Source organism: Lygodium microphyllum, chromosome 11 (genome assembly GCF_053477565.2).
Source record: "Lygodium microphyllum isolate KBCC chromosome 11, Lygodium_microphyllum_v1.1.10, whole genome shotgun sequence".
NCBI lineage: Eukaryota > Viridiplantae > Streptophyta > Polypodiopsida > Schizaeales > Lygodiaceae > Lygodium > Lygodium microphyllum.
In genome coordinates this window covers 3,355,537-3,380,564 of record NC_141145.1, presented here as the reverse complement: position 1 = coordinate 3,380,564, position 25,028 = coordinate 3,355,537, and the positions used below count along the sequence as shown (strand labels likewise).

Here is a 25,028-nt window from a genome sequence, read left to right as displayed (position 1 = left end):
TGTTTGTTTGTGTTAGATACCTCATAGTTGGAATCATGCTCATATGGTTGATTGAACATACATTTGTTTTTTATTGGTAATTTCTCTTTACCCAAAGATTTTTGGTCCATTTTTATATATGTCATCAATAACTTTGTTAAGATAGGTGCTTTCAATTCGGGGGCACAAGAAAAATGAAACCACTTATGCAAAAGAGATGCACATATTTGTTTTAAGTAAGAAAGCATGAAGTTAAAAGCAATGGCGCTCTTCTATTGATGGTGTAGCCTTAATATTTAGGTAGTGCATGAAGTTAAAAGCAAATATTTGGATTCGATTATCATTTTTAAATTGTCTTTTTGTGGCATCCGTTATTGTATTCCTCGCTCGAAAAAGAAAGATTAATTACATCAAGCATAAGTGATTCTTGAAGAGCAAAAAGAATATACCAACGAGTTACTTTACCGCCTGTGATCCAAACATTATAAAAAGTTTGTCATTCTTCAAAGATAGATCCTTTAGTTACAAGGGTATTATCACGAGCCTGATCAATTGGTTGAGGCATACATTCATAATTACCAAGAACAATATCATGCAAGTCATTGCCTTCAAGGATTAGCAGTGTGTTTACTTTCCATCCAAGGAATCCTTGTCCTTGAAAGTGAGGAATAGAAAATTGTCCAGAAGGAAATGAGTTGACCATTATAGAATTTGGCATATCTAGCTAAGAGAATAAGTGCAATATGAGATCACAAAATATACATACCATAGTTGAAACAATGACAAAAGTACAACACAACAAGTCCTACACAAAAACTATGCTCTGTAAAGAAATACATTTAGTTCAAAAAGCATACTCTGAAAGAAAGAGACCCAAGATAGATGAAATGTGGCCAAGAATAAAGAAACTCATAATAGAAAAAACATGTGCAAGAATAAACCGGCCCAACATAGATGAGGAAACATTATTGCTTTACTTTTTGGCCAAGAATAGATGATGGTCTGGAAAATTTTGGCACAAACTCAAGAGTGAGTAATCATGACGAAACCTGTGTCATAGAGGTCTACACGAAAATTTGTTGTTTTATTTATTTTCTTGTTTCAAGTCCAATTTACTTGAAGTGATATAACTTTTGACACAAAACTCCAAATTAATTAGGAATTTGCTAGAAGAAAGCTTGTGAGTCCTAGCACATCACAAAAACTGCTTTTCTTGAGAAATGGATTCCTTTAAGAGTTTCCCAAATAGAAACTTATTCTATGCTTAAAATTCATAACATAAGATGCTCATAACATACACAATACATCAAATTTAAGCATGAAAAGAAAAAATCAAGAATCAGAGAGATGTCAAGAATTGCGTGGTGGGGGGACTTGCTTGAGGTGTTGTGCCAAACATACACTGTATACACAAGAGGAAGCTCACTCAAGAACACAAGAAGAGAGATGGAGGCAAAAACGTTTTCTTGATGGTTTTTAATTCTTCTTTCACACACTATACAATGTACGCAAAGTATAGATAAGATACAACGTAAAGGAAAGTGGCCTTCTAAGTCAAACAGTGCATAACCGACTACACTAATCGATTGACATTATATCTTTGCCAGCTGTAGGTAGGTGTAACAAACTAAATATAATAAGTGATAAGTCAGTGGCCATGTGAGTATCATAATGACCACCAACGTGCTAAGTGTAGATGCACGGACTCATCTAGCTAGGTGGTCCATCATCAATGTCCGCATGTGTTGAGCTTGCCAACTCAACAAAAGAGATACTACATAGATATACTTCCTGATTGTCTTCTTCAAGGAATTGGTTGTAGTCGATCATGATAGATTTGATATCATGCTAAGATGTAGAGAGAGAACATATGTAGAGATGCAAAAGGGAGAGAAGAGACACACCATGTACACTTCCAAAGACTATTTCATATTGATCACAATCTACATATATATATAGGTGAGACCTAGTCTAGATAGGGTGAGCTATATAAAGTTCCAACAATCTTTTGTCTGAGTTTTGATGGCACTATTTCTATGTCATGAGTTACAAGACATTTATGCTATTTAATAAATTTTAAGCCTTGAAATGATGGTAATGGAAAATAGTAGCCGAATAACCCTTAAAATACACAAGGTTTGTGCAGCCACAGAAACATTGCTTTGTCATATTTAATGACCCCCTTGGATATGTGAATGGGAGTCATTGTTAGAGACTTAAATAAAATGCTTAATGATAAGGTCTTAATGGGCCTAATCCACATGAATGATGATAATTTCCATGCTCTCACGATAGCCTCAAATGGCAACTTATACCAATAGAACTAATCGTAAATTGGCTTAGGAGGTTGTGCTCAATCTATGAGGGCATGTCACATTATATTATGAGTTGAAAATTGATACTTAACAATACATGGACTGATTAGGACTACATCCACGTAGATTGTAGCACGTGACAACTAAGGTGGGAAACTTTAAGAGTTTTATAGAAAGAGTCATTAAGCTTGGTAACAATGGAGGATGGAGAGAACACAACTATGTTAGACATAACCATACTATTGTATATCTTGGTACGTGGTTTCTTATTTTTATTCTCCTTCCACAATGAAAAGGAAGCATGGCCCCAGACACTATTCTTCTTTTCCTTCCCATTTGAAGTAAACATAATAGCCATATTTTCTCCATTTATAAGAACTACATGAGCAGATGGGTTGCCTTCTTCTCCTTCTTTTCTTCTAAACCATGGAGAGCTTTCTTGATCATCTAAAGTATGTTTCTCATACTATAGGGTTTGGTTAAGAAGAGTGGGGTGTGTGTGTGTGTGTGTGTGTGTGTGTGTGTGTGTGTGTGTGTGTGTGTGTGTGTGTGTGTGTGGGCGTGCGCGTGCGCGTGCGCGTGCACGTGCACGTGCATGTGTGTGTGTGTGTGTGTGCGTGTGTGTGTGTGTGTGTGTGTGTGTGTAAATTATTATAATGGAAAAGGAATAAAGCTACTTTAGAAGACCAAATCATGAAGATCTTTGAAGATCATACCATGCTTAAAATGAATCTATCAACCCCTTGAGCATTGGAGGCCATTGATTTACTTTGAAGAAGATATGAGCTTGAGCGTGTTGTTATAGAGTGTTTTCCAACATTGCACCCTCTCTTATGGGAAGTTTAAAAAATATTTTGTTAACTTGTTCTCAAAGCATGAAGACAATGAGCAAGAGGTTGATCTTGCAACCTCAACAAGAAGATTGTTGAGCTATTTTGTATGAGAAAATGAGGTTGTTTTTCATCTCAAAATTAAAAAATAAAGGGATAAGTTATTGAGGAACTTGGTAAGCCTTTCGTGATGATCATGCGATGCAATGTTTCCATGGCACCATGAGACTCATATAAGCTGAGAATTTATGTATTAATCTTGCATTGTGTAAACTGGGTTTCTTTGCGAGTTCATGTGTGTTGTTGGCATTTGGCTTTGTAGAAGAGGTGCTTAGAGTGGCGCTACTTATCTTGTATATGGCCCTATAGGGGTTACCTCTTTTTTGGTATCTTTAAAGTCTTGTGTAATATCCCCGCCCCGCATAGGAACCCCCCTCTATAGGAACCCCCCTCTAAAAACAAATAAAATTTATTGAAATTCCCACCCTGTCATTGCGGAACATGTGACGGGGGGAGGAAGAAGGACATGATAGCGACAAGAGGGATGACGTGGATGAAGAATAAGTAGATGACATAGAGGAGAAAGACAATGAGATGACATGGAGGAAGAAGGAGACGACACAAGGGAAGACGTGCAAGATGACATGGAGTAGGAGTGGAAGATGACATTGATGAAGGAGAAGAAGGTGATGGTGTCAAGGGGGAGGCCACATGGCCTACCAACCCTCCCCCTTGGGCATATCGAGCCCTTGCGGTCACCTGGAGGGGCTAAGAAGCCCCATCGCCATATGGACAGTGACAAGTGGTGGGCACCACCACCTCCTCCCCATTTAAACTCATAGGTAGGTGAAAAGTGAGCTCCAAAATAATTGTTCCTAATAGCTATGGCCCATCTACAATCCCCTCAGAATATATCATGTGTTTGGATTCTTAACCCCCCCTCCCCCCCATTTAAATTCATGATGTAGACAACTTTATGGGTGACCATCTTTTGCAATAGCTCGATTACTACATTACTTGCAAGGAACATGTGTGCCTCAGAGATGTAAATGGTTTAGTAGACTTCTGCTTCTAGATAATATACTTTTAGCCAAGGATTATATATGTAAAGTTACAAGGTGTTTATAATTATGATTTAGGAGAATTAAAAAAGAGATTCTACACTTTCTCAAGTACTCCTTCATATGTAGAAATATCAAAAGAAGCCTTCTTTCTCTCTTTTTATGAAAATTCATGGAAAGGTCTTTGTGGGAGGCCCTAACTTTGGCATACAATAGGAATTTCAAAAGTTTGTTATGGGGGTTGGTTTAGTGAATCAACAAACTAAGTACCCCAACAAACTAACAACTTCTCGGTTGTTAGTAACTAACTCATGTATTTAAGCATTGATTAGCTAAAGAAGGGAGGGAGGGAAAGATGAGTGTTGAAGCTCTATTTGATGTATCTTTCTTTTTCCAGTAATTCATATTTTCCCTTTCTAAGCCAATATAATGTGTGTTGCCAAGAGCTTGTTGGATAGGAATTTTATACATAGTTATTGGTGGAGACAACAAGCATCACTCATCATGTTTCGTGATTTGAGAGATGAAATTATGATTTCTTATGAATTTCCCTTTGTGAAACCTTCTAGCCTAGATTCCCTATTGCAATCTTACAGTGTAGCATTGCAGAAACTATCTACAACCAACCAACAAATTTCTACTAATTAAGCCATTCTATCTTTGTTAGCCAATCAAGATACCTCCTCCTCCTCCTCCTCCTCCTCCTCCTCCTCCTCCTCCTCCTCCTCCTCCTCCTTCTTCTTCTTCTTCTTTTTCTTACCAATATAGGAAGGTTCACCTAGAATCTTTTTCTATTGTAGAAGCTGTAGACATATTATCTTGGTTAGATCCCTTAAAAAATGTTATAGATTATTATCAATGCTTGCAAGAAGGAGAAAATTTCAATGAGATACAATTATTTTTTTTGAAGGAATTGCATCCACATGGTATATTCAACAACTTGATGAGGTAAAACATAATTGGAATTCTTTCAAGCTAGCTATAGGATGAGATTTTCTCATGACATGTAGCAAAAAGGGCTCTCCAACAGCTTAATGAGTGTGAAAAAAAGAAGCATGAAACAATTTCTCAACTTGTTGTGCATTTGAAGAAAATTGTGATGAGATTTGATATAAAAATTATAGAGAACATGAAGTTATTTTTTTAATGGCCTAGACTAAGACATCATCTTCGTAGAGGGTTAAGAACATGAAGTTATTTTTTTAATGGCCTAGACTAAGACATCATCTTCGTAGAGGGTTAAGTTCAAGGTCTTGAGACTTTTGTAGATGATATTTAGATTGCTCAAAGATTTGAAGGAAACCTTCTCAATGAAGAAGGAAGACGATATTTTCAACAAGAAGAAAAAAAATATGGCTTCTAATGTATCCATCTCATTCATTGGTGCATCTTAATGAGCATGACTAATAGCATCCTTAGAGCAAGAGTGGACTCAACATTCTCAACCACCTTTATCATATAAGCATAATGGTGAGTTGCATAACCTTTAAAACCAATTCTTTTAATAGGGTACCTTACCGTACTAGACTTGTGTACCATTGGATCACTCAGTAGAGCCTTTGTGTTACTATGTGCTCTTTGTACATTTGATGTCCTAATTGAAGGAAGACCAAGCTTATCATCCAAGATCTTTGAACCATTGGACTCGCCAATAGATCCCAAATGACTAGTAGATGCATCATTACCATCCGACACTTTCTTATTCCCTTTGTCTTTACTTGTAATACTTGTAGATGCACCTGAAGTTGTGGGGCTACTCCTTAGTCTCCCAAACCAATGGCTAATTGTAGATATATTACTAGATGATGTTTATGGTCTACTAAGGTTGTGATTCTTGCTTTTCTTTTTGCATATAACTATTATGATTACCATCATCATCCAATGTATCACCACTAGATGCATATCAACTACTTATCTCATTAAAAATAACATCCCTACTCACTCTAAACTCACCTATAATAACTAATGACAATTACCCTTTATGCTCTAAGAGTATCTAATAGAAATACACTTTTTAGCATGGGGATCAAGTTTCTTTTACAACTCATGTGATACATGAACATATACAAGACAACCGAACACTTTTTCAGGTGTGACACATTGAACTTTTTGCTTATAAAGAATTCTTCAGGGGTTATGCCATGAACTATAGCTATGAAAGCTATTGATAATATAGACATCAATATAAATATCTTCATATCAAGAATATTTTAGCATATTCTTTTCAAACATCAATGGTCATGCAAATTCTGTAATATGTTTATTTTTTCTTTCAATAATCCCATTTTATATGGGATATATTTGTGAGTAAAGAGTCTCTTTATCCCATGAGACCTCAAGAAGTCATTGAACTCATTAGAGAGATAATTTCCTTTTCCATCTGACCTCAAGTACTAACTTTCAAGTATGGTTTTTATTTCAATAGCAGCCTTGAAAGTTTTAAAGCACTCAAATACATTGCTGTTTTTCTTCATGAAATATATCTATAGCTTTCTTGAACAATAATCATTAAACATGATAAATTATTTTCTACCACCAAGAGATATATTCTATGTAGGCCCCAAAATACGTGTGTTCACAATATCAAGTATACTTCTATCCATATCTCTATCATGCAAAAAATATTATCTTGCTTGCTTATCAAACTGACATGCTTTATACACTTTATGAAATTTTTTAACTCTGAAAACAAGAAACCTTGTAATCAGCCCTTTAAAATACATTAATTTTAACATTTACACATTTGTATATCTAATATATTTGTGCTATATTTTAATGTTTGCAATCACTCATTTGCCTTTAGTTTACATAACATCATTCATAGTAGGAATTCTAGCATCTAAAGTGAACATGTGATGAACTCTAGTTTCTTTTGTAATCAATCTACACTTATCATTAAAGTCTTCTACAAAATAACATTTTGCATTAAATCGAACCTGCAACCCTTGCTCTCAGAGGGATCACAGTATAGAAGCCCTATATATCATGTGCATTCAAAGGATAGTTTAAAAGCCCCTTTTAAAAAATTTAAACCATTTATATATACCCCTTGTGTGAATTTTGGAGGCAATAGTTATATCCCTTCTATAAATCTAAAATTCAAAGAGAGTGCATTTTCATGGCCCCTTCTATATAATTCAAATTAAAGCATGATGTTGCAATACTTTAGCCATGGAATTTTCGCTATGATCTAAGATGGATATTCCCTTCCTCCAATAGAACCTGTATGTGATAATGACTAACTGAGAGCAAAAACCTTTGGGATGGGATGGATTGTAAGAAGCTGGGAAGAATAGGGATGTCGTGTGTAAATAATATTGATGCCATGTCACATTGACATTGTTATAAAAGGAGAGGACAAGTAAATTTTTTCTCATCTTTAACACGTTAATACAATATTGTCCTTCTCCTCTTCACCTTGCTCTTGAATTCAATGGCTTCTTTCTCTTTCATGTCTTTCTCTCTCCTATTCTAGTATTTCTCTCTCCTCGTCAGTCTTTCTCTCACTTTTCCACTTCTTCTCTCTCTTCTGTAGTCTTCTCTCTCCTCTTTTTCTCTCTGCAGTTCACTTCCAAGCTTGCTATACTAATCATCAACTTCATTCTCAACATCCAAAGCTGTATGTACTCCAAGACAGAAGCCTCACAAAACCCATGTGTCTACAACCCTTATGTAAACTAGGGCTTACAATAAAATGTTAGAAATTTGTACCTTCTAGCATGTCATGATGCTCTTCACCTTTAAGCTATACTACAGTATCCTGCAGAGCATCTTCATGTGTTTTCTTTACAACTAAAAATCTTTCCAAGTTGCGCATCTCCTTGCGTATTCTTGTTGACGCTTTCCCAACCTATCACACATATACCAACCAGAGTGTTTGAGAAAGCACAATGAAATCATGTGTAGTTATGTGTATATAGTGAAACTTGCAAGGTACATGTCTCACCTTGAACATAAAACATTAACATACACTGTGTAGCTCACTATGAACTTATTCAAGTTCTGCATCCAATTTCTCCTCTTCTGATACATTGTCTAGATTATCTGTCTCCTTCTTAAGCAAAGAAGAATTCTATTGAGAAAAGAAAAGCTTGTAAACTCCAGCAAAGTGCCTGACCAAACACTATACCAGTACATATTGGCATAAGAAAGCATAACCATACACAAAGTTTAATTATAGCTTAAAAAATGGGAAAGTCGAGTGATAACAAGGTTGCAATTCAATTGCACACCTTTTTAATACTGGAAGATTCAACTAGAGATGTGAAGCAATTAGTTCAATAATATTCCTCCCACTGATTCATGTACTTTTCCAGCTTTTCTTGAAGAATATTGAACATTGCATCAAAGCCCTTTAAGATAGCACAAATAAGTATCAAGAAAGACCTGCACAAGGAATAGAAAGAGGCTCAATAGTGTCTCTATGCACATATATATGATTTCTCATTATCCAATCTACTAGACAACTTTCTCATTACCTAAAAGAGCTCAGGTTTAAAATCTAGAAACGATCAGTTTTGGAATGGATCCAATAATCAGCACCTTGGAATCATATGAGCTAAGAAAACCAGTGTCGCTAAAACCTAGCCAAGTAAGGTGAGAGCAAGGACTCAAGGGCAATGGCCCTTCCAACACTTTTCTTCGTTGTTCTGCCACATTGAATATCGTGAATTGCATCACGTGAAATGAATACACAATTAGAGAAAAAGAATCATGCAATTTCATCACAAACCAAGACAACAATTATTTGCAGTATTACGACTATGCTTGACATAAGGTGCATCTACCTACTAGTCACAAGACAAGGGAGAGCTTGCATGTAGAACAATAGGGAGAAGCTCCTTCTCACCTTCCATGGTGACCACTGGTCCTACCAAAGACAGTAAGGAAGTCTGCAACATACAAATGACAATAGTGAATAACAATCAAGCCAAGTCACAAGTAGCTTTATTCAAGATCATATTCATACTTCAGACTTTGAAAATGAGGCAGCACCTACAAACCACCTTCAAAAAATAGTCGGAGGTGGTTGAGACTAGTTGAGACAGCTACCCATCCACATCCAAGAGCTAATGCCTTGCCTCCTCCTCTGTTGCAAGCCGCGTTGATCACTGAATCATTACCAAGAAAACTTATCATTCCATCATTCATTTATGAGAAGCACAATAGACATACTGCACCAAAAGTTAATTGAAATGGAATGGGTGGACCTCACTATTGTTTGCCTAGCTACTTAAAGGCAGATAAAGTATGGTACTTGGATTCTTTTCCCCATTCCTATGAGATGCAAAAATGCAGCCACTATCATTCATAGCAGCCATTTTGAAGCCAAAATAGTCTATCATTGAGGACATAGGAACCCCTTTCCCTGCATCATGAAACTCCACCTACAAATCACCAAGCAAAATCAATGGTGCAATAGAGCCTGGTTTGACTATTGTGATCAATGATCATCACGCATCTGATTATGAGAACATTGCAAGGGAGAAAGCACCTCTATGTGTGATAGCTCTTCATTCTAACAACTGGTGATGCTGCCTATGAGATTGTAAAAAAGAAAATGGGGCTTGCTTGAACTAGGCATAGTAGAGCAAGGATGAAAAGGAGTTTGTAATGCATGCACTAGGTGTCCACCTATAGTGACTCCAAACGAGAAGCTTATGTTTTTATTCTGGAGCAGAGCCTCAACTTTAATAGAATGACTGCTGGAGCTTGTCATGACCTTTGTTCATTTCCTTCTTTCTCAAATCAGGATGTGAAGGAGAATTGGGTCTTCTATCAGGTGAATATCCACCTTCTTCCTCACTATGAAGCTGCTCTCCATCCTCCCCATCATCACTGAAGTGTAGCATCACTTCTCTATCAATAACTAAAGGCAAACTAGCATCACTACCAAGTAGGGTCATGTGAGATGGAACAACAAGTTCCCAAATACCAATTTTTCCATTCAAGTCACCAATGGCTAAAGCATTTCCTTTCGGTCTCCACACTAAGCTGCAGATTTGAGATTCAAACTTCTGGTAGTATATGTCTTGCATGTTATCCACATCCCATATGATGACCTGATTGTCACCTCATGCAGTTGCAAGGTATTTTCCATTTGGTGACCAGGCTAATCAGCCAACTAAAGCTGAATGCCCACCTTTGAGGCTAAAAACCTTTTCACCTATATCCCAATCATACATAATCACATCCATGCCATTTTTTGTGCCAAGAACTACCAAGACACCTCCCTTTGGATGCCAAGAAATTTCATTCCTCCCAGGGTGCAACATGGTATAGTGTGTGGATTTTCTTGATAGATGAGAGGCACCAGCACATGATAGAGCCATCACTACTAGCAGAGCTAATGCCAAAAACTCATTGTTGGGGTCAAGTGTAAGGCTAATGATAGGTGCATTGTGGCCTTTAAGGACTCTCACAATAGAGCTGTCAATGGTACTGATAATCTTGATGCCATCATCCTCTTCTCTTGCTACAAGCAAAGAGCCTATGGAACTGAAGGAAATGGCATGGATGGGCAAAGTAAAGTGAGTAAGTGCTTTGGAACTCTCCATATGAGAAAAACAAAGAGGAAGGCTATGAGAAACACTCACTCTGCAGCTCGATCTCTGCAATGGACAAGGGCTATCCTGAGTTAAACGAATTGGTTAACATAATAAAAATTAATGTGATCCTATATGTAAGGCTCTGAGCCATGAACTCATGCCATGGTAAAATTCATGCAATCATGTATTAGTTTGAAGGTGTGAAGAGACAAAAGAATGAAATTGTGACTGCTAGAGAAGATCTCATGCCATGTAGTGTCTCTAAATAAATCTATATGTTGTAAATAGAAATCTTCATAGAGAAGCATTTAGTTCCACAAAACAAGAACTTGAATGAAATGTTGCAATGTCTGATTGCATTTAGAGAGTAAAGAGTGAGACTATGAGTGTTGGGAAACATCTGGTGCAACATTGTGTCCACAAAAGAACTTTGCATAGATTTTTAGAAAATAAACATTTTGTGCACATGATAGAGCCATCACTACTAGCAGAGCTAATGCCAAAAACTCATTGTTGGGGTCAAGTGCAAGGCTAATGATAGGTGCATTGCAGCCTTTAAGGACTCTCACAATAAAGCTGTCAATGGTATTGATAATCTTGATGCCATCATCCTCTTCTCCTGCTACAAGCAAAGAGCCTATGGAACTGAAGGAAATGGCATGGATGGGCAAAGTAAAGTGAGTAAGTGCTTTGGAACTCTCCATACGAGAAAAACAAAGAGGAAGGCTATGAGAAACACTCACTCTGCAGCTCGATCTCTGCAATGGACAAGGGCTATCCTGAGTTAAACAAATTGGTTAACATAATAAAAATTAATGTGATCCTGTGTCTAATGCTCTAAGCCATGAACTCATGCCATGGTAAAATTCATGGAATCCTATATTAGTTTGAAGGTGTGAAGAGACAAAAGAATGAAATTGTGACTGCCAGAGAAGATCTCATGCCATGTAGTGTCTCTAAATAAATTTATATGTTGTAAATAGAAATCTTGATAGAGAAGCATTTAGTTCCAAAAAACAAGGGAAGACACTTTAGATATTTTGCATCTTGTGTAGAAGTGTTTCTGGAAGACAAATATGCAGGAGAATGGCTGAGAATTGGTCAATATCTCAGTACATTAACAAATAGAGATGAATGATTAGATGAGGAGTTTAAGAAGATCAAGAGGAAAGCCTATGGATTTTTCTTAAAAGATGGATACTTATGGAAACATGCTAAAAAGAAATAGGGTATGCCATTGCGAGTTTTGGGTGACAGTGCTTCACAAGTAAAAGTAATGCAAGAATTTCATGAAAGTTTGTGGGCTAGTCATAGAGGTGTTTGGGGTACTTTTATAAAAATCAAAGAAAGATATTGGTGGCAGGGTATGTATAAGGATGTTGCTCACTTTATGGAAACATGTACGACATGTCAAATGTATTCAACCGTGAGACATCGGGATGGATTGCAACCCACATATCCATTGTCTCTTCATTTTAAGTGGGTGGTGGATTTGGTCACAATGCCTACAGGTCTTTGACAAATGAGGTATCTTGTGCTTGCTTGTGAAGTCTTGACTAATCAAGTGGAAGGGAGAGCTCTACGTACTAAGATGACAAATGACGTATGTACTTTTCTCTTAGAAGAGATCTTTTGTTGATATGGCTGTGTGGGAAAAATTACAGCAGATAGGGGTGAGTTGGATGCAGATGAAGCTCATGATTTCTTTGCACGGTTGGGGATAAAGATTGCTTTAACTTCAGCCTATAACCCTGAAGGAAATGGCAAAAGTGAAAGAGGTCATCCACCTATTGTGAAGGCATTGGCAAAAGCATGTGGAGAGAAGATAAAAGAGTGGCCACGATTGCTCCCTTATACTTTTTGGGTTGACAGAACAACTCATAGTGCTGTTACAGGATATATGCCTGCAGAATTGATGTATGGTCAAAAACCTATCATGCTGATAGAAGATATGACTGTCACATGGAGTGTGTTACCTTGGGAGGAGGAGTTGAATCGAGAGGAGTTGTTGGCCTTACGCATTAGATAGTTGGAAAGAAAGTCAGAAAACATAGAGGTAGCAACTACAAAGTTAAGGGTAGCAAGGATACAGAACAAGAACCGGTTTGACAAAAGACATAGACTCAGACCAAGAACCATAAAAGATGGGGATTGGGTATTGGTTTATGATAGCAGTTTAGATAACCAGCATAGTGCCATGCATAAAGTTTCCAAGAGATGGTTTGGACCCTATGTGGTAAGACAAGTGTTTGATAATGCTACTTATGCATTAAATGAGCTGGATGGGACAGCCATAAAACTTTCGGTAGCAGGGAAAAGAATCAAATTATTCAAAAGGTGGGAATCTACTACTTATGAGTTGCCAAAATTGGAAGAAAATAGTGGCCATGATACAGGGGCTAGCCAGGAAGATATGGAAGATGAAGAAGTAAAGGATATGGTTGTGCAGAGGATGAGGAGGACTCAAAATCCGGTGACAACTAGGATTTTAGCACATACCGGAGGTTATGCAAGTTTAGAGGGGGTGGATGTCGTGATGTTATGATGACATAGTGTGAAAATGTATGGAATGCATCATCATCCAACTTCTCTATTGATCTAGAGAGTCAATGTGATCTGAGCCATTAGTACTAGTGCGAGTTGCATGGATTATCCAAAAATACTAGATTTTTGGATAATTTAAGTCTATTTTTTATATTATTTATTGTAAAAATCTGAAAAATTTAGAAAAAGCTTCTAGATTAGGATGGCATGCAAAAAGCTAGTTGCTTTTTTAGCCAGTTAGGGAATTTTCACAAGAAGGAAAAATTGACGAAATCGTGCGCGTCGCAATCGCTGTAAACAGGCTGAAAACTACAAATTGAACTAAAAGAAGAAGGAGTGATCTAGGAGATCCTGATCAGGTGTCCTCGGGTTTTACCCCCCTTTTGGAGCCAACAGAGCCATCAGATTTGGATTCTGGGCAGCAGAGAAAGAGCTGATTTTTCTGATCCACGTTTTTGGTCTACGAAGGAGCTCTAAGAGAACTAATGCCCGGAGATTGCTTCTGAGTAGAGCAAAGATTCTAGGTTCTTTCAATACATATTGTTTCAATTCATTGTGATTTTTTTTTTTGTGTTTACCACTTGGGTATTCTCTATACTCTCTTCCATCTCCTATCTCTACTTCCTTCTACTTTTGATCCCCGGTGGATTCGACCTTTCGACAAAAACCCCTCTGACACCGTTCTAACTTATCCCATTCCCAACTAATGCATACAATTTGCACAGGAGTGAGCCCGACGCTCTTTTACAAGGATTCAGGAGTGCCTTCACATTTAATGGTGCACTTTTACTCTTTTCTTTTCTCGAGGTGACACTGAGGCCTTCTAGAGAGGTCCTCATTCATATTTTTAGGGTTTGACCTCCATCAGGGGTGCCTTTTCCTTCCTTTTTCCTGTGCCCTTTCAGTTATCTCCTTCTTCGATTTTTTCTACTCCTCTACTCCATTTTTTGATTCTCTGTGCTGTGGTAAAAATTACCCCCCTCCTAGCTGAGTGCCAGTCCCATGGCAATGGGGTGGGGAGCATGCTTTGATCTTCATGAAGATGCTCGACATTTGTCACATAGTTGTAGCTCCCCTTCTGCGAGACGGCTATCAAAGTCAGGGCTCTATAATCATTAGGAGAATATGAGGTTCCAAGATCTATGCCAATGGTGAGTCCATCACTGAGTTTTTTATGTGCTTGATTTGGTTGAGTCATGGTAGCCATCAGCAGGCACATGGTCGGCCACATCAAGCATGTTGGTCCATTTAACCGTCGGAGTATGCAAAAGCTCCTGAAGCTACTATAATGGTTTCTTGTCTGACTTATGGAAAAATTCATAGTCATTAGTAGATGTCGTGAATGGTCTTCCTTAGGTCAGTTGCCAGTCATTGAGTCATGATCATAGCCTGTAAGTTAAAGCTGTGCACTCCCTAAGGGGTGTGTCTGTCTCACAGTATGGTGTAAGTGCATGTGTAGTGGAACTGGGAGATGGGTCTAACCTTGGATAGGCCCTTGGTAATGTCACACACTTAAGGACCCAGTTTGTGTGTTGTTGGAGGTGTAGTGTAGAACTTAGGGTGACAGGTCTGGAAGTCCTGCCCTTGATGTGCCCTAAGTGTGAAGTGGGGGAAGAGGGTAGGGGTGAACCCTAGGTGTAGTGAGCAAAGTGAGGCCTCGTGTTTTTTTTTTTTTTTTTTGAGAATTGCATACAAAGAAGGCATTCTGGCTAGTGCCTATCACCTTTAGCTGAGTACGGGGTGGTCGCAAGCATTGGGGTAGGAATGCACGACTTTATAGATATTCTTTAATAGCGGCCCGGGCCTTCAGAGGTGTGGATGAAAAGAAGGGATGATTGCACCTCGTGAAGCAAATATCATTCATATTCTCTAAGATTTCTAGGCAAAAGAAGGGAAGCAGGGTTGCCCTCATCATTAATCCAGTCATGGCCCTACTATCTATCCTTAGATTGATGTCTAAAAAGAGGGGAGGGAGGTGGGCTTCCTCAACTGTAGGTCTCTGCATCAATAGGAATTTGATAAGCCTAAGATAATTACAGGTGGTTAGGAAGGCTAGATCCGAACAAGAAGAAAAATCCACGAGGAAGCGGTTGATAGATGGGAGGAGATCCTCTATTCTAAAAACTAGGCATTCCTTGGGATTCCGGGCATTTACATTATATATTGTAGGAAATTAAAAATCACCATGAATGGTTCTGTCATAATCAACTCCATGCCTACGGGGATAGGGCATGTAGATGGGGTCGTTGCGTTCTTCAGGAAGTGAGCTGCAGAAGGTAGTCCAGGCATCAAAATTGGCATCCCAAATCCTCCTCCGCCACTTCAGCTGTGCCTCGTAGCCTTGGACGGTTTTGGGAACCCTGTTTACCTTGTCCTGCCAGTAATCTACAAGCTCTTTCCTCCACCTGGTTATTATGAGGCTCCTTTCCTCTATCCACCTATTTGCAAAATCATTGGCCAGGTCCTTGATCTTGGCTAGAATGCCTAGAGGCAACGCATGGTTCAGAGAGTGTGGATAAGCAAATGAAAGCTCAAATGGTCTCATCTGGAACTCCTGGTCATGCCATATGACAAATTCCTTAGGCCAATCCATAGGGTTGGGATCCCCTCATAATGGCACCAACTCTTCAGGGAATTGTCTAGGCAGTGGACCGTGCTCTGTGTTGGGCTTCCTCTGCCAGTTCCTGCCTTCTTATTGTGCTGCCACAATGCGCTTGGACATGTGGGCATCTTTGGGCTCTTCAGGCGGGAGGTCTGGTAGAGGAAAACTGGGCATTCTTTGTTGTTCTTCAGCATCTTGCTCCAAGTTCGAACCCTCTTCGACATTTTTCTCGGCCACTGTTGGGGCCACTTGTGGTGGTGGTGTTGGGTGCTCCTATTCTTCAAACCCAAGTTCCTTAAGCTCAACAGTGGAGAGGTGGGCATGGTGCAGGTAGTGAAATTGCTGCTTTTTCGTGATTCCTGTGCCTATTGGAAGCTCCCGTTCTTGAAGGCCATACCTTAGCGCTCGGGTAGTCAGTTCTAGCTTCCTTCATACCTTCTCCACTGAATCATTGCCCTTCGTTTGGGTGACATGTAGTATTGTGCTGAGAAAGGCTTGCCTTTGTGCGTTGGTGCATACATCGGTAACTTCTACCCTGGATTCGGCAAGCACTCTCTTGCACTCAACCACCACCAAGCATTTTGTTAATTGCCTAACCCTTTCAAAATTGTTATTTTCCCACTCATTGGCTCTCTCTTCCATCTTCTTTCTTTCCTCTTCCAGCTCACTTGTCAAGGTGGTTACCACCTGTTGGTGTTCATTTGTTAAGACCCAGAGTTAGTTCCACTCCCTGGATTTCTGAGCCATTTGTTCTTCAACGATTTCTTTTGCTTGATTTGCAATGCTGAATCTCTGTTCTGCCTCAGCAATTAGTTCTAACTTTTCTTGCGCTAGTTGCTCGTGGCTTTGGATCTCTGCAAGGTGCAATCTTCTTTGTGTGAAGGCCATGGCCATGAGGGTCTCTGTGTCTCCCTTGGCAATCTCCAATGCACCTTACAGTCATTGTGCCTCATGTTGCAGCCTTTGTGCTTCTGCTGTGAGGATTGCCGGCCTTTCCTGTGCTAGGAACTCTATCTCTCTCTCCAGTCTGTCTTGTTCCTCGAGTTCATACCATAGCTGAAAAGCTATGGTATCCTCTTGCCGCTCACTTGGCTCACCTATCCATACCTTTCTACTTTGGCAGTTCTCTGGTTCCAGGTCAACATATTGTTGCACTAGCAACTTTAAGCTCCACTAGTCTACCACTAGGTTTTGCCCTTCGTCTTCCAGCCTTTGTCTTAGGCAGCTCTCATTGTCCTGGGCTTCCTTCATTTTTGCTTCTAGTTGTTCTTGCAGCACTTTCACCTCCCTTTTTCGGTTGGCTCCTTGCTTTGAAACTTCTAGCCTCAAGGCTGTCGAAGTTTCCTTTTCCTTCTCCAGCTACACCAGGGGCACCTTCTTTTCTTCCTTTGCCTTGTCCAACTGTGCCAGGAGCTTAGCCACATAAGCATCGAAGTCTGCACCAGGTGGAATTGGGAGTAGGGGCTATAGTAGTTAACACCTCTAGCTTTTGCCATTTCGGATCTTTCCTAGACTCAGCATCTACAATAGTGGGTCTTTTCACTCCAGTTTCCGGTACAATCTCAGCCACTTTACTGACAAGCATCTGCATCATGTTGATTAGTTGGGCCGTGTTCAGAGAGGGCGTGGGTTGCGGCGTAGTTGTGGTGTCGGTTGGCACTGGCACGAAGGAGGAAGGTAGGGGGTGCAACAGGGACTTGCCCTTGCCTACAACCACTAGGGCCACTTCCACACTGCGACTTGCTTCAGCCTCATGGTAGGGACTCAAAGGGTCGATCTCTCCTCCCCCATGGGTTTCTTCAATAGATCTGTGTGTGGCCTCTGCCAAATCAGCCGGTTCTTTCATCCTTAGCTCATGAGCTTCCTCCTCTGCCCTTCTTTGCCTCTCTTCTTCTGCCCTTTTTGACTCTTCTCTTACTCTTTCGAGTTCTTCCTCTTCCTTTTTTCTTCATTCCTCCTCCACCCTCCTTGACTCTCTTTGAGCCCTCTTCACCTCGGCCCACTCCTCTTTGCTCAGTCCTTCCTCCTTCTTCTTCTGCCTCTTGTCAGTCTTCATTTTCTTTTGTGGTTTGGCCGTTTGAGTGGGTGGTATTTTTGTCTCTCCTTTGTCGCTTACCATCTTTTCACTTCAGCCTTCTTCCTTGCGGTGAGGTGAGCTTTGGTGCATAGCTTGCTCTTCCTCTATGCTGGCATCCTTGATAGCCTCGTTGATGATTCTCGTCTAGACACTGCCATATCTGATTGTGGAGGCTTTCGAGGCAGGTTTTTCCGTGCGGATCGTGCAGTAGAGGCCGGAGATTCCCCACTAGTTGCTGTTGTGGCTAGAGCCAGGAGCGCAACTGAACTCTTGATAGTTTTCTGGACAAATTCGTTCCAATCCACCTCCTCTGGAACTCCTATCGTGATGCTTTCCAACAATGGCACCCCAATTCTATTCATTAGTGCATTGTATCTGTGGCCCGAGAAAAGGGTGTGGACCATTTTAGCTTGCATCCTTGTTGCAGGGTCTGGAATGTCAGCCAAACTGATTCCATCCACCATGTGCACGTCCTCTTTTCTAACTCCCATCATGGTATACACATCTCTTTTTGGGCGCCTCTCTTTCTTGGACAGAAGCCCTAAGGCTTTCTCGACAATGTCTACATTAAGCGACACTTGCACCCCTCTTTCCTGGTCACCAGTGCTTACTGTGACCATGCCATAGCTCCTCCCTTCATCAAAGCTCCTTAAGAAGTCCGCACACATGCTATATTCTACAACCTATCTGACCTTTTCCACGTACTTTTGAAGGTTACATTTGTCCACCAACTCCCTCACCGTTGGCTCTTCCAGGATGGCTTCATCTAAATTCATGGTATGCTTGAACGTGAACTGGCTAAATCCATACGTCTCAACGTTGATTCCATACTTTGTCGGCTCTGCTTTGGTGAATGGGAGTTTACTCTGTCCTGCCATGGTAGGTGCCTGTCATCACACCAAGCCAACATTAGCGTTATAAATTGACTCATCACTAACAAGAACCCAAGAAAGAATGCGTGTGACAATTTTTTGTGCTGATTCAGAGGAATGAAACTTGGAAATCATTCACAAGAAACATCTATGCCTGCCATGGTAGGTGCCTGTCATCACACCAAGCCAACATTACTCTGTGCCTGCCATAGTAGGTGCCTCTGTCATCACACCAAGCCAACATTAGCGTTATAAATTGACTCATCACTAACAAGAACCCAAGAAAGAATGTGTGTGACAATTTTTTGTGCTGATTCAGAGGAATGAAACTTGGAAATCATTCACAAGAAACATCTATTTCCTCCTTGTATTCTTTCCTATTTGAATTCAGTTGATCATTTTTATCCATTATATATTTTGCTACATCACTTGACCTATCGCTTGGCTCTCATTTTCTCCCCCCCTTTTCCTTAAGTTTTAAGGGAATCCTTCTTAAGATTCGCAAGGGGAGAAAGAGGGCTTGCATGGATTGTTTGGGGCAAGTTACTTGGCCAACAGCCAAGTATAAAGGTTAGGGTTATATTCAAGTTGGGCATGACAATCAAGTTCGCATGGTCGTATGGAAGCTTGGGTGATATAGGTCAAGACATCATGAAAGATGTCCCCGGAATTGAGGCGACTGACAATGTGCAACTCCTCTTCCATGACAAATTGGTCAATGTAAGGGTGGTCCAACACCTGGTCATCTAAGTGTATATTGCATGTAATGGCCAAAACCCTAAATGAAAGAGGTCCCACATAAGTAGGGTCACGTTCAATTGTTTTGATTGCCCTCCTTTGCTCAGCATTGGTCATGATACGACAGCCTTTTTCCTCTCATTGGAGTCGTAAGGCATACCACAGTTGTAAGAATGAAGAGACAGACCTGGCAAGGTGTGTGAGCTCCTCCATTTCTTGTTTAGGTATAGAGCGATCAAGCTTGCGGTAAGAGGTGATTAGTCTTCTGAGAACAACTTGCTCCTTTGAGATTTCGCCATTTGCAATTAATTCGGTGGAAATTTTGGAAAATTTAATGGTCATAAACTTGTAGTCTTCCCAAGTGCATGGCAACGCAGGAACATCATAAGCAAGGGGTTCGTCAAGAAGTCCTAGGTCAAGCCTCTCATAGCTCCTAGCGAATGTGGTGAAGGTGTCATCCAACTCCTTGATGCATGTCACTACCATTTCCTGAGGTCTCAACGAGATCCTTGGCCACTGAAAGGAAAGATCATCTTTCGTACGAAGGCCTAAGACCTGCTAGTGGTGATGGTGCAATTTTGCTAGACAATGGTGACTTCATTGCTAGAGTCACAGATGGGACTTTGCACTGTGGAGCACTTTGAGATGTTGCAGTGGGCTTCAGTGGCATAGGAGGTGTGTTGCATTCTATTTGAGCTGGCATGGGGATGCTCGACTCCTCTGACTTGGATAAGTCAGGGGCATCTAGATCTGGACGATAATTGAGTTGGGATTCATTAATCACAACCAGTGTTGGTCCATCTTGCCTTGCAGTCTGGGCTCTGTATGTGTAAGCCTCTCTAACTGAAGGGAGGTAACTTAGAGTTGAGCCTCTTGAGTGCCCACTCTTAGGCACCCATATCCAGGGGTTGCCCTCATAGTATCCTTGTGCCTGCAAGAGATCTTTGAAGATCCATCGTGGCGTGGTAGTGCGCTCGTGTCAATAGCATCTAAGCTGCCTCTTAGGCTGTGACCGATAGTTTTTGCATTTAGAAGCACATTTCTCTAGCTTACAAGGAGGTGGCCCTTGTCGTTTTGGCACCCATATGAGTATGGACACTTTGGCCTTGTGAATGGCTTGGGTGGGCTTGATTTTGGCAGTTTGAGCATGGGGTGAGATATCCCCGCCCTTCTCCTTAGGCTTGATCATGGGCGTGGCCGTAGGGGTCTCTATCGGTGGCTCTACAATTTTAGGAGGTGCAAGATAACCCTTACTGAAAGTAGTCACTATGCACACATTGCCTACAGTAAGATGTATGCGATCTAGGTTGTAGTCCACATTGTAATTAGTCTGATTTTTAAAAGTGCGACCTAGCAATGACTTATTACGGGCCCCCTTAGTGTTTGGTAACACATAAAAGAAGACTGGGATACTTTCAGACTCGATGGAGACATCCACTTTGCATTTTTCTAAGAGTGAGTAAGTTTTTCCCCCAAATGGACTGAGTTTAGCATTTGTGGGCTGTAATTTAGGTTGATCGATGCATTTCCAATGGTCATGCGTCAAGATATTATAGTCGGCCCCTTCGTCGATTAAGGCATCAAAAGAATATGTCCATTGTGCAGTGACCATGATTCGTAGGTAGGTGGGTGCTACTACTTCTTCATCTTGATCTATCAAGGTGTAATGGATGGGAAGGAGGATAGTACTTTTTCATGCAACTGCCATTGAAGAAGCCTATTACTTCACCTTCGAGCGTCTCCAGCACAACATTGCCTGTTCTACTAATTGCACGTACCCGAAAAGGTCCCAGTCCTCAAAATTTCATTTTCTGTTTGTGACCTTTCACAGAGTATAATAGAACGAGGTCGCCCTGATCAAAGTTGCAAACCACATCTTTCGTCATGCCTTCTCACAAATCAGAGCATGGGTGGCTTAGAGTCTAGTCTCCGTGAGACGCTCTAACTCCACTAAGCAGTTGGTCCAAGCTTCTCTTCCCTCCCAACACTCCTGAGCTGCTATCCTTAAGCTAGGGACAAAGAACTCTAAGGGTAGAATGGCCTCTGTTCCATAAGTCAACCTAAAGGGTGTTTGTCCTACAGCCATCTTATAAGCTGTATGATAGGCCCACAAGGCCACCATCAATTTATTATCCCAGTTTCTTCGTGATGTGGATACTATTTTAGTAAGCACGTTGACTAGGATTTTATTCGTGGACTATGCTTGGCCATTTGCTTGAGGATAGTAGGGCGAGGACCTTCTATGAATGATTGGGAAGGTTAAGAGTAGGTGGGATATCACTTCATTAATGAAGTGCGTGCCATGATCACTCACTAGTTCTATTGGACAGCCAAACCATGAAAAGACCTGCTCCCACAAGAACTTTGCAGTGGTTCTAGAATCATTCTTTCTAGTGGCTCTTGACTCCTCCCACTTTGTCATGTAATCAGTTGCCATAATGATGTAGCGTGCCTGGGAGTATTGTGTCGTAGGACTGATAGGTCCAATGAAGACAATGCCCCATTTTTCGAAGGGCTGTCGAGCTATTATGGGGGTCAACTCCATCTTATCCTTGCGCATGGGCACCTTAGTCCTCTGGCACTCATCGTAGTGTTTGACAAACTTAGCAGCATCACGGAATAGGGTGGGCCACTATAGTTGGGATTGTAGCACCTTACGGGAAGTTGTAGCCCCACTAAATTATCCTCTAGCTATCCCGCCATGCGCTTCTCTCAATACATCATGCATCTTGTGCTCACACGCATCTGCGCAACAAAATCTCTTATCCTAGCCTATAGAGTTGGCCGGCAATCAGTTGGTATGGCTGGATTTTTAAGATAAGTCTCCTTAGCCTCGGTTTCTCAATAGGTCTCTCAGGCAGACTGTTCTCTAGCACTTGACCTACATCATCGGCCCAATATGGTGTCAAATCAGCCCTAAACAAGTCTCCTTCTCTAGACAGGCCAAAGAGATGAGCGTTAGGTAGTTCATCAAGTATGCCTTGTTCAGCAGCTTCTCCTATGGGTATGCGGGACATGTGATTAGCCATGTAGTGCTGCTTTCCCTTACGTAGAAGCAACCATCTCGCTATGTGACCTGTAGCACATGGCTTGTTCACAAGATAAAGCAAGGCTTGATGGTCAACGAAAAAAACAAAGGGTGGGGCCAACAGATAATGCCTAAATTTCTTTATAGCAAACACCATGGCTAACCCTTCCCTGTCTATAATGGAATAGTTCATCTCCGTTTTGGCGAGCTGCTTGCTGGCAAAGCTCATGCGGTAATCAAGGTTATGTTCACCAGGGTGGCATAGAACAGCTCCAATAGCAAACTTAGAGGCATCTATATGTACATGGAATGCTATGCTCTAGTCTGCGGCTCATAAGATTGGTGCAATAGAAAGATCCTTCTTCAACTATTCATATGCACACTCGCATTCCTCAGTCCACTCGAATACGATAAGCAGCTTGTACAATGGTCTAGCAATTAGCGCTTAATTCAGTACAAAGCGTCGGTAGTATCCCATATGGCCTAAGAAACACTGAATGCCCCTATAGTTAATGGCTTGTGGTAGGTTGACAATGGCCCTGACTTTTGAGAAGTCAATGGCAATGCCATTCCTTGACACTACGTGCCCTAGGGTACATCTGTGCTTCACCCAGAATTGACACTTTAAGGGGTTCAACCAGAGGTTGTATAACCGATACCGTTCAAAGACAGCTCTCAACTTTTCTAAGTGTTCGGTCCAACTAGAGTGTATGCATAAGTCGTCTACGAACACCTCTAACTCGGGTCTAAGCATATCCTTGAAGATGGTGCACATTAATCGTTGGAAGGTTGCAGGCACATTCATTAGCCAAAATGGCATAATGATGTAGGCAAATACACCCCACTCCGTGGCAAATGTAGTCTTGTGCCTGTCATCAAGGTACACTTGCACTTGATTATAGCCAGAGAAGCGATCCAGGAAGCTGTAGGCTTCTTTGCCTGCCACCCTCTCCAGCATGTGCTCGGTATATGGTAAGGGGCAGTTGTCCCTCTTCGTAGCGGCATTAACTTTCTTGTAATTCACGCACACTCGACTTTTACCATTATTTTTCATAACGATCACTATGGGCGATACCCAATCCGTGTGCTCAATCTCACATATAAATCCCACCTCCATGAGCTTATCGATTTCTTCCTTCACTGCATGGGTGTGTTATTAATAGGGTAAGGCCGTTGCTTTGTTGGCACCACATCTGGAACCATTGGGACATTATGGGTCACAACCCTAGGATTGACTCCTTTAAGTTCCTCCAAGGACCAAGCAAACACATCGATATACTCTCGTAGGAGAGCAACAAGTTTAGCCTCCTCATCCTTGGTCAAGTCGTCAGTGATGAACACAAGTCGAGGCTTCTCGCCTTCCATTGCAAAGTTGACTTCCTGGACCTTGGCGGGTCCCTCAATTGGCTCACTGGCTTGCCCTTGTCTCTTTGCTCCTAGCAAAATCACCACTCTATCACCCTTCTTAAACTTTGTGAAGCGTTTGGGGAGATGCTACAGCTTCTTTTGCCTCTCTTCTTGTGAGTCCTTAGTTTGCTTCATGGCCTCCTTCCTTTTTCGTCTACGCCTTAGGTAGACTGGCAATTCCCCTTTCGTGCGCCTGACCTTAGAGGGTTGGGGTATTTTGGGATCACTCTCTGTACTGACTTCAGACTCCGAGTTAAACTCACATCCCTCTCTTGAGGAAGGAGTTTGCCAAGGGGTTGTAATTCAGTAGGTGTATCTGTCTTTAGTACTAGAACTACCAATGGCTGTACCACCCCTACCTACTCATAATCCATGGCTCCCATGTGCTCCAACCAGGATCTATCGCACTCCATCTGCATGAATCCTCTTTCATTCTAGCCTGTCCTTTCCCTTCTAGGCCTAGAGTCTGCCTTGATCTATTCGATTGTTCTCCCTTCAGTGTCATATTCTATCATGTCTAGCTCTTCTTCACTCTCATCCCCAATAGAGCAGTAGTCCTCGTACTCCTCATCATTGGAGTCTTGCCTCTCTAGCTGCTCGTCATCCCCCCGGTTTTCCTCTCCAATCTCCTCTTCTTCAGTGACTAAATCCCAATTGTATAATAGGTTAAGGTCGTGAATTTTGGTCCATTTTCACTTAGGCTTAGCCAAAAGATCACCTAGGGGTTTTAGATTAGCAGCCATGTTGCCCTTTCGTTTAGCGGTCAGGGACTCTATGATTCCCTGAAGCTCGAGCTTGTTGGTGGGGATATGGAACGAGACTAGTTTCCCTGGATCACGTGAGCTTCCTGCCATCATGCAGAGTGGCACAATGGGCTCCCTTGCTAGCACGCTTGGTGATTTAGCAACTTGCCTATACATCTCTTCTTCATCTGAGAATGGTAGGTCAACGGTTGCCAAGACATGCATCCAATCCCACTCATCCTCAGGGAAAGCAATGTACTTGGTCAATGACCCATAGGATTTGC

The 25,028-nt window shown here is 41.2% G+C and overlaps 1 pseudogene; it reads right to left on the bottom strand.

Annotated features, from left to right (window-relative positions):
• Nucleotides 1-8,462: 8,462 nt before the first annotated feature.
• On the bottom strand, nucleotides 8,463-16,103 carry LOC148028492 (protein ENHANCER OF LHP1 1-like; annotated as a pseudogene).
• Nucleotides 16,104-25,028: the final 8,925 nt, after the last annotated feature.